Below are 11,862 nucleotides of genomic sequence, written 5' to 3' on the forward strand. Positions count from 1 at the left end.
ATGAAGTAATTGTGGTATTCACCGGAGACTGAACACCAGCTTGTTGCAAGTCCACCATCTTCAAAGAAAAGCAAGAACCTTCAAGAAAAAACCAAAAAATGTATGACCGTTTTGGCGACTGATACCATGTAAAGATTAACAATAGACATCTAATCTATGTAAGCAATAACAGAGAAAACAAACAAGAGAAAGAAATCTTCTGAAATTCATTATTTCCAACTGTGTGTGTTACAATTCACAATGGGAGTATTTATAGCCAGTACTATAGCTGTAACAGATGATGTAACTAACTTCACAACAAACTAACTGCTTCAACTAATCAGCTGCAGTGAATCAATCTTCAACTGCACAACCATCATGCACAGCAGTTGCACGTGTACTTATATGCCATGCATTTACATACACTAACAGGATATACTTTAAATTTATGTTTATGTTTTAGATTTATGTTTGAGTTTTAGATTCATTTCAAACTATGTAGAAACTTTCTTTGAGTGAAGTTTCCTAAAAAGAAGCATTTTAATTTCAAAAAAAATCAACCCAAAAATTAGGAGCCCAGACAATCAACCCATATTCATTATGGTATAACACTCATAGCTCATATATATCTCGTAATACGAGTCACAGATGTCATATCAATTCAACTGACATTTGATGAACTTAAATGCTTTGTTTCATTTAATAATTTCCTTTTTGACTTTAAAAACTTTTTTCCTTAATCACATAAATTTATAAAATACGGGTTGACCATTGAAAACTAATATGATTTCAATCGGTAATTAGTAACCCATAATTCAGTTGTGTTTATATCCAAATACAACTTCCTAATTCCACTTGATTTTTATTTCAAATCCATTTAAAATATAACATTTTATTACTATTCACTCATAAATTCGATTAATACGATTAAACAAAACAAAAGAAAATAACCCTAATTACTACTACAAACCCTTTTTAAAATAAATTTGATAAAACAATCCAACAAATATAATGTATATGCCACTAAGTGAAAGTTAGGATCTTACTGATATTGTCGGTATGTTTGATTTGCATAAGATACTGACAAATTTCTCACTTCACGACCTCTACTTTATTCGAACCTACACATGAAAATCATCACGCGCTAAGTAAAACTTAGTGAGGCAGAAATATAACTAAAGTGATATAAAATCATAAATTTCATAAAATATAAGAAACAAACTGTAATTTAAATAAAAAACAATTAAAACTTCAAGTCGTGTTAATCATGTCGTTTTTCCTTCTAAAAACCTGAGAATCATCATCTCATGATTTCATCAAAAATCATGTAAGTCATCATTAAATATCATAAATAACTTTTGTTCTTATAATTCGAATATGTTTCAAAACTTTCTTTCAATTCTATGTTCCTTTCTTTCGTATACTGTCATAACTTTCACATTTACTATTGCCCAATGTATATGTAATAGAATAGGTACGTGAGTTTAAGGTGCGCAATAGGCACAACACGGTGTCGAATCATAATTGAAACTAAGAAATGATGCACTTCAGTGCAATCATAACCTGAATAAGCACCAACGCTGCCGAACATTGATACACGAATGTACCAAAACCGAACTGATAAATGAGCATTGATACACGAATGTACCAAAGCTGAACTGATAAGTACTCACTTAATGGCATGCCAAATGTACCTACGACTCTCAATGCAACATATAATGGGCTTATATTTATCATCAGAAAATCATTTATTAAATTATATCTGATAACTATAAAATATTGGATAACTGTAAATATTTAGAATTCATCATCATAAATATCATACTTGGGCAGTTCATACTCAAATCATTCATAAAACCTGATAAAACAAAATATTATAGAAACATTCCACACTGAAAATTTATAAATCATACTGGAAAATGAAATGAGGTTGACTTATCACAAGTCGTCCTCGATGTAACATCCCAAATACCAAACTAGTGACCAAAATATAAGATTTTGAAATTTTGTGGTCAATTTTAAAAATTTGGAAAATTTAAGGATTTAATTAGAAATTTATTTGTGCAGGATTGAATAGCAAAGATTGAATAATGAAAGGGTAACAAGGTCTTTTAGCATATTATGAATATAAAATTCATATTAAGAGATATTTAAGGATGTGGAGGCTAAAAAGAAAGGGAAAAAGAAATTTCTGGAGACTTGGTTCATCTTTCTTCTTCTTCTCTTTCTGTGACTCCATTAGTAAGGTGAGTTAGTCTTAAGTTGAATTTTTCTTTCAATTTTAAGTTGGTTTTGATTCTTGGAGTGTTTGGAAAGATTGAGAAAGCTTAAATATAAGTAGAAACTAAAAGATTTACAAGTTATAAGTGATTGAATAAAAAGAGTTTTTGAGTGAATTGATGAGAAATCATTATTAAATGGATTTTGAAGTCATATTTGACTTGTCATAAGCTGGAATAAGAAATCTAAAGTGTTAGAAATGGATTTGGGATATGTTGATAAATTGGTATGAATTTTTAGTTTCAAGTGATTATGTGGGATTTTGGATTTTAAGTGTGTTAAAGTGATATAAGTTAGTCTTAATAAGTATATTGGAGTTTAAAGGCCTGAAAAGAGTTAAAAGTGGGGTTAGCTGAGTTTTGGTAAATTTTCAAAATGAAATAAGTAATTTCTGGGCAAGGGTATCGGTATTGGATGATCAATATCGATACTTCAAAGAAAAAATGGGTGAAATCTGGTTTGGGTATCAATACTGAAAGAATAGTATCGATACCATAAGGTACAAAAGTATGAATCCTTTAAACAGTATCGATACCGAAGGAGTAGCATCGATACCAAGGGTATCAGTACTAATGGACAAGTATCGATACCATTTTTAGAAGCCAAATTCCAGAATGTCGAATGGGTATCGATACTGAAGTATAGTATCGATACTATAGTAAGGAAGTATCGGTACTGGGCCTGGGGTACCAATACTATGCAGAATAAAATTTGTGAATTAAGTGTTTCTTTTAGCTTAAGTTATTGATGATTGGTTAATAGTGATTCGAATTCTGATATTCATATTGATCGTATATTTGTGTAGATATAGAACAAAAGCAAGTTCCGAATGAATTGACGATATAAGATTGACCAAGAGAGAGATAAGAGTTTTGCTTTGACTAAGTCAGGCTAAGGTGAGTGCATACTATTATATATTTTGTCTTATGGAAAGAAGACTTACGATGAGTTTATTTCCAATGTTTTGATTACATGATTACATGAATATAAGCATAGTTTTGATTTTGTTACTATATGAACATGCATTGTTTATAAGTTAGGTTATATGATATTGACCTATGTGATTATGAAAATGTGATATAATCTATATGATATTGAACTACGTGATTATATGAAATATGATATAATCTATGTGACATGATTTATGTGATTATTTGTCTATGTGAATAGTATAAATGATAAAGCCCAAAAGTATGTGATATGAGAGCTAAAGGTATAATTGGCATGCCAAGAGTCGAGGGTTCTACGCGGTCCTTTGGGACAATTCTATGTGGTCTTTTGGGGACATATCTATGTGGTCTTTCGGGACATTTCTATGTGGCACTTCGGTGCAATTTATACGAGTTATGGTGACAGCATTAGTGCACAACCTCAATGCACTCACATGCCTTAAGTTATCAATGATGTACCGTAGGCTATTAAAAGAAATGATATAAATGAACAGTGCATGATGATGATGATATATATATACATACACATGTATGCTTCTGCTCTATGATGTGTTCTATGGTTTCTTATATATGATTTTATGAAATGCTTAGTATATGATTAAATGTTTTAATGTTTTATTTATGCATTATATGTCTCACTAAGTCAAAGACTTAGCGTGTGAGTGTTTCACACGTAGGTACAAAGAATCAAGAAGATCAAAGCTAGGCAAGTCAGGACAATATATCCTTCCTGAAGATCAGATCAGAAACGAATTGAACCGTATGTATTTTGTTATATTGAATTTGGTTGGTATGTAATTAAATGTTTGAATCGAATATGCTCTTATCAGATTTGTAAAAAATACTTTATTGTAATCATGTAAATTATTGAGTTTATATTTTCAAATTGAGCCTGAACTTTCTTTATATACTTTGATCAAGGGTTCCACCATTTTATACAAATAAAAGTTTAAATTTTCAACTATCTTTTAAAATTAAATGATTTGAAAAGTCAATGTGACACCTTGGATTCGTATCTGGGTCGGATACGGGTTAGGGGCGTTACACTCGAATATAACAATAATCAAATAAAAAAATTGGATTCAATTTAACACTTTATTATTATTATTTTAAATCAAAATATAAGTCTCACTAAACTTTAGATATAAACCATTTGTCTTCCATTACTTTCAATATACAATTTATCAAAATTCTATATTCTGGCAATTTGCACTACCATCAACAAATATTATTATGTATTATTTAATATACTGAAAATTTATTCTGTTTACACTAATGAAAACTAAACTCAAATACGAATATAGCCATATAAGATACTCTGTATAGTTTCACTTGTACAATTTATAGTGAATTTTCAAAGTTGACTCATAGAAGTTGTTTCGGTAGAATCTGATGCCTTGTTTTCTGACCTATCATCAATTAAAAATTCATATCTTTTTGTGTATACCTTGAAATCAGTCACCATCTGTTTTAAACAAATCTAGACTGATATACGAATCTAAAAGTATAGATATCATTCTCTAATAAATTATGTATAATTTATAAACTCACTGTTCGAATTCAAATTTCTAGACAATTTTCCTTAATTAGCTTCCTTAGCTTAATTTCATAATTCTATAAGCTTAATAAATAAACATTTAGGGTAGAATCACAATTCACATAACATTAGGAGTCACTTCTTATCGTAGTAATTCCATCACTGACTCATCTAAAGCCAATGTTTGCACGATAATACAAAAACAAATTAAATGCACTCACATTTGTGCCGCTATCAAACTTTCTCCACAATAATTTTCTCGATCCCATACCTTTTCCTTCCCTTCAAGCTACTTGAATCGCTAGATTTACCTTGATCTGACAACATTATATAATATCATAAATATTCAAAGTATATGTTAGCATCGAACTAATATAATATAAATTTAAACATAAAATTCGATAGAAATAAATCTGATGCTTAAATTGATATAAAACTAAATCATACTCCCATCAAAATTTCAAACTTCTCAAAATACTTATTTAATCCTATGAATATTTATTTTTACTATTAACCCTTCAACATTTGTCAACTATACAATTAAACCTCTAATTATGAATTCTTTGTAGAATTCAACTTAACTTTTCTATTAACTTCATAATGATCATTCACCATTATGATTATTTCACATTAATAACATAAAATTTCCAGCACATCAATAAAATATTCAAATAAATACTTAAACACTCAAAAGCTTGCAAATTAATCCTTAATTTTTTGAAACTTTTCAATTTCAACCACCTAATTTGATAAACTTAAAATTCGATCCCTGCTCAACATTTAAACTCAAAAATTAGCACATAAATAAGATTTACAGCAGTGTATTATTTTACTCAAATGGTATTTTCACATTTAAAAACTTGAAATCAAGTCCCTATATTTCTTAGACTTTTCAAATTTCACCCCTAAATTTTACCTAACTTGCAATTTGGTTCCAACCAACTTTGTAACTTAATTTTCCAACATCTTAATACTAAATATTATCATTGAATACTCCAAATCTCACATTTATACAATAATGTCCCAAAATCTTTAAAACTTGTAAACTAGCCCTTTTTCATTTTCAAGGATCCAAATTGATCTCCAAATAACATAGAATACTTCTAATATCGTTTCTAACCCATAGGAAAATTTTCAATATTTTTTCCCAAATTTCTCCCTATGGCCGAATACAACAAGTCTTTTAGGACTTGATTTTCATTTCATTTCAAGCATGAATTCAACTTCCTTAGATTAAATTCATGTTATTCTAACCATAACAACATCAAATTAAACCAAATTCAACCAATATCCTAAAACCCTAGGTATGGTTGAATCCTATACAAAGCTCTACACATGATTTTAAACATCACACTTACTTGATAATTAATCTTCAACATCAAAAACCTAAAAATCCTTAATCAATTATTCAAAATCACAAAACCTTACATAAATCCTAACTTTCAATCTCAACATATAAGCATTTTCATCATGAATTATTGGTATCAAATGATAGAAAATTTGATGTAAAACATTTTTCTATTTCACAATTTTTTTCTAAAATCTTATTAAAATAGCTCAAAAAATGAAAATAACTTTTTTTCTTATCTTGAAGGGGTTCACGGCAACAACCGATGGAAGAAGAAATCCAAAAATTTTCTAGACATTTTTTAATACACATAACAATTTAATCAATTTAATTGAATATAAAATTCAATTCTTGAGAATTTTCATTTTTGCCACAATCTTAAAATTTATCAAATGTCTTTGTCATATTTTACATTAAAATATTTTTTAATCCAAGATGAATCAACTTGACTTTAACTTTATAATTTGACATAATTTTTAAAAATTACATTTTAATCACTAAAATTTTAGTCAAATCTGAAAATTTACACTTTTTTGAGTCAATTTTATTTAATCTAAAATATGAAAATAATATTTCTAACCATTTTCTAACCTCTTCAAATTTTTGTAAAATTCAAATTCAACCCAAATATACAATTTCAATATCGAACTTTACTGCTTTATAACTTTTAACAGAAATCCCATCAAAAATATGATTCTCACAAAAATCTAAATTTTAATCCAAACTGTTCATTTAGGAGCTAAAATATATAACCTTTTAAAAGTTACATTTCCAGTCTATAAACTTTTTAAACTTTATACTTTAACTACTAAACTTTCAAAATTTTCATTTTTGCCACTAGTCAAAATTTGGGGTAGGGTCTGTAAAACATCTAGCTACCAAGCAATCAGTTGTCGTCAAGATCAGTAGCCATTGGATCGGGTTGCTGAAAATCAACAACCCAGATTTGAAGACCAAGTTATGTTTAACTAAACACTAAAACCAGCCAGATGTGCCGCCAACCCTTCGTCTGTAGTGCGTGGGAACCACGAGTTCACTGGTATTCTCCCCGGTGACCAGAAACCGTTCGATCACCACGTTGCCAACCACTCTACCAATTACCGCCACGCCAGCAAACAAGCACGAAACAACCTCCAACAAGCCTCCACATCGCCAATGGAGCCCGACTTTGGCAGGCTGCTGCCATTTCATTTTGGCAGAGGGACGATTTGGCAAGGTCCTCTCCTAATGCGATTATGTACTTCATGCAAACAACGATTGAAAGGGAACCCACATAGCAAAGAAAAAAAGGAAGAGAGATCAGCAACCATCGTCAACAACAAAAATGAAAATAGAAGAAAAAGAGCCATTTTTTCATTCATAAGCAACTATTAGAAGCCGGAAAAAAAAAAGAACAACACAAGGAGAAAATTTTCACAACCAAAAAACAAGAGATCCCATAGCAACAGAAAAAAATGAAACCTTACCCTTGCTCTTCACAAAATATGGTCGTGCACTTCATCGGAGTGGAGGAAGTTTTCTGACCACTGAAGGTAACATCCCTACCATTCGGTTTGGAGATTTGTGTGGAGGGTTCAAAAGTTTGTTTTTTTTTTTAGGATTCAAAATGGACATTTTGGGATCTTTAGGGTTAGAGGAGGCCGTTTGCTCCTCATCGAAGCCCGTGTGAGGCAGCCGGTAGGCCTCTAGTCCATCTTCTCTTCAAAGAGAACGGAAGAAAAGAGAGAGGAGTGATTTGGAGAAGACGAGCGACGATGGGGTTTACTCTAGGAGAGCTTTCTGCTCTTTCTTTCTTTCATATTTGCGGCTGAAGGAGAGTAAAGTGAAAATAGGGATTCAAAACCCTATATCTTGGGTTTTATCCAAGCCAAGAAGTGACGTCGTGTAAGGGGTTAGGGTTCCATGCGTTTAGCGCATGATTAATTGTGCAAGAGACCCTTTTTCTTTGTAATGTTCCATTTTAGTCATCAAATGAATGCTTTGGTTTTTGTTTCTGATTCGAACATGGTATTTATTTATGTTTCATTTTCATCCCTATAGGCTTGTTATTACATTTGTTTGTATATTTGGATTTCGACTGCTATATTTTGCATATTATTCACTTTGGTCCTTCATATTTGCCTATATACGGGATTGCGTAATTTATGCTTATGGACTTCGAATTTAGCTTTTTATTCGATTTAATCACTGCTTGTGATTTAGTATTTAAAGTTTAATGGGTTTCTTGCATATTTCATCCTTACTATTTTGTTTCTTTTATGATTTAATCCCTTCATGATGTGGTTCCTGTTTCCTTTCATTTTTAACATGTATATATATTTATGAGCATATTTTGTTATTATTATTTATTTATGTACATTTTATGTACATGTGTATATTTTAACTCTCATAATATACCCTTTTTGTTTACTAATATTTGTGAAGACTTTTTTGTTCACTCGTATATTTTTAGAACATCTATCATAGAATGGGCGTGGAGAGCACTACTTTATGGAAATAGTGCAATCTAATAAGACATTCGAATAAAAAATGAACTTAAAATAAATCGAGTTTGTTTCGATTAAAAGGTAATAATTAAATTATTCTTTTTATTTTAGCTTAAATAACGACAATGCATATGATTTCTTTAATAACATGTTTTATTATTTTATTCGATATTTATTGCATTTATATTCTATTTGAGTAATTTTGTGATTATAAATAAACAGGTGACATTCTTGTATAGATAAAAAAAAAGATGGGATAAACTTCCTATAGGTGGATGTGTAAATCCCTTATGTTTCTTTTCAAAATAGAGAATGTCCCTTAACAAATAATTCGGAATAAATTAATTAATGTTCAATAAAAATAATTATACTTTAATTTGCTATATTAATTTACAATTTTTACTATTGCGACAACCTATAAGCGACTAGGTATTAATTTTGGGCGATGTGATGTGCTTGTCTTTCTCCAGACATAATCAATTCTAGAACCCTTTAAAATGAATCTTTTGTAAACGTAGACCAATTTTTATCTTTTAAATGATTTTTTTAAATTCACTTAAAAGATTTATTTAGGTATTCGACTTACCTAAGCCACTCCATATCAAATTAATCAATTTTTTTTTAAATAAATTGTAAATTATGGTTTTCTATAAATAAAAAAGAACCTTGTTTTAAAAAACGTTACGACACCCACCATCGAGATTAGCAAGTAATCGCTAGAATCGCCGAGGATTGAGACTCAAAGCTTCGTGGCGCTCATCATCGATTGTCGAAGCCATTTTGGTTGAAAGGGACTACTGTTGCTAGGGAGACAAAACCGAGGTTATTCATTGGGGGCTGGGTGGAGACCGTGCACGTGGTGACTAGGCGTAGCGAGGTGCTGGCCACTGCTTGGGGCCTGGGGGCTGCTGCTCAGTACTGAACCGGGGTGACTGGGGCTACACGGTTGGGCCTGCAAGGGAGTTTTCGTGGTTGACCGGTTTTGACAAGTTGAAAGAGGCTTTGGGGTTCCTAATGGGATACCACAAAAGCCTAGGGTTCTTCACCCCTAAAACAATTTCCAACCTTTTTGGACCCTTCCCAAAAGCACTTGTATAAATGGATACTCATTTCTAATAAAAACAAAAATATTTATTATTTTAATATTCCAACGAAAACATGGCACATTCGTATATATAAAAAAATAAACTTAATCTTTAAATTTGGATACACGTGTATACATACATAAAATAAATCTATTTAATTTCATAATTCGATATTCCAAAATAAATATGAGACACTCATTCGATTTACCCTACTTCGTAAAGGCATGCATATAAACATTGATAAATCCACTTAATCAATAAATCGAGCAAACACACATATATGATAATAATTTATTTAAAACTTGATTCAATACTCGAAACTATTTTGGAATCATAACTCGATATTTAAAATTATTCGATATATCCAACATAAAAATTAGTTTGTAGAATTGTTCGATATTCTGCTTGAAAAAATCAAATTTTATAAAAGATCAATCGAATATTCGAAAATCATTTAATATCAATTAAAAATAATAATTACTCAAGAAATTATATTCAATTAGTCATATTCATATATAAAATTTAGGGTATTACAATTAAAAGAATATAATTAATATTAAAAACATAACAAAAAAATAACATAGTAATATTGTAAAAAATTATGTATTTGATTATGATATAGATTTAGATTTTTGGTGTCCTTGTTTTTAAAGGAATATTAATGATAAATTCATTCTTATTATTATTTAATTGTAAACTAATTCAAAATGTTTTAGGTTACATTTGTTGAATTTAGGGTATTTTTTTATTAAAACAGTGTAGAACTTCTATTTTTATATAACAATTAAATGTAAAATTGATTTTGGACTTAATAAAATTAGTCAAGATTTATCAAAAATTATTCAAAATCCAAATTAATTTGAAAAATATGTTTTAAATGTTTTCTTTTGGGATTAATGATGCTCTATGAATCAACCGAAATAAGTTTAGAGGGGGTGAATTGTCCTTTAAAAATATTTGGTGTTGAAGCAATAAAAAATAGAAAAATAGGCACAACGATATATATTAGTTCGACTTCTCAATGAAGTCTACATCCACTACCTTAGCTCCACACTAAATATTTTCTAACAAATTCACTAATTTGTTATTACCTTTTTTAGGATATAGTGTAATCTTTACAACTCCCCATTTTTTTCTCAAAGGCTAAACTAGAACCTCTCCTCTTTTCAAAGGATAACTTTTTGTAAACAAGAAGACTTCTCAAGGTAGGTTTGTGCAAGAATTAAGCTCATAAGAATCAAATAAAAGGATATTCGATAAAGTTCAATACAATATATATAAGAGAAAATGAAGAAATAAAAGAATGAAAATCTTGTTCTCTTTATTTTTAAGCTTGGATAGGTGTAGAAACCTTCTTCAAGTGTTCTTCGATTGTTTTTATATGTTGGAATGAATTTGTAATTGGTTCTAACCGTTGGGGTTGATTTTTAACCATTGGAAACTTTACCTTTTTCAAAATAAAAACTGAAAACAGAGAGTATCAATACTTCCTTTGTTATATTTAAAAATCTAATCGTTGGGCTTGGAGAATATCGATTCTAGGGTTTGTAGTATCAGTACTACTATGTAAAGTAGTATCCAGACTCCTAGAGTATCGATACCAATTTTGCATTCTGAAATTTGAACAACTTTGAAATCAAATGGAAGTATCGATACTACCATGTGAGTATCAATATTTCTCTTACTTATGGTATTTGTAACACCCCCAACCCATATCCGACCCGGATACTAATCTAAGGTGTCACATTGACTTTTCAAAATTCTTTGACTCTTTTAAAATGTGATTTAAACTTGACAAGGAAAACAAAACTTATTAAATCATAGTTAAAAATACATATCAGAGCATCTAAAATTTACATTTATAGTACATGACAACAACATTCCCATAACACAATCACATACATTTCAAATTTTTCTGATTTGATAATCTTCAAAGGTATGTTGTCCTGCCCCTTGCTTACTCGGCTTACTCCTCGCATAACTTTGAACCTATGTGTGAAAATACTCACATGCTAAGTCATTGACTTAGTGAGGCATTATGAACAATATAAAATTCTAAAACATTTATTTCAAACATTTTAGAGAAAATACTTAATATGAAAATCAATTTATGTTTCATATAAATAGAATAGGATTTTAATCATTGTTCAACTTATAATCAATTTACATTTCATGTAGCCACATATACTCTTCATAA

The sequence above is a fragment of the Hibiscus syriacus genome, unplaced genomic scaffold (assembly GCF_006381635.1).
Source record: "Hibiscus syriacus cultivar Baekdansim isolate YM2019G1 unplaced genomic scaffold, ASM638163v2 tig00117034_pilon, whole genome shotgun sequence".
Classification (NCBI taxonomy): domain Eukaryota; kingdom Viridiplantae; phylum Streptophyta; class Magnoliopsida; order Malvales; family Malvaceae; genus Hibiscus; species Hibiscus syriacus.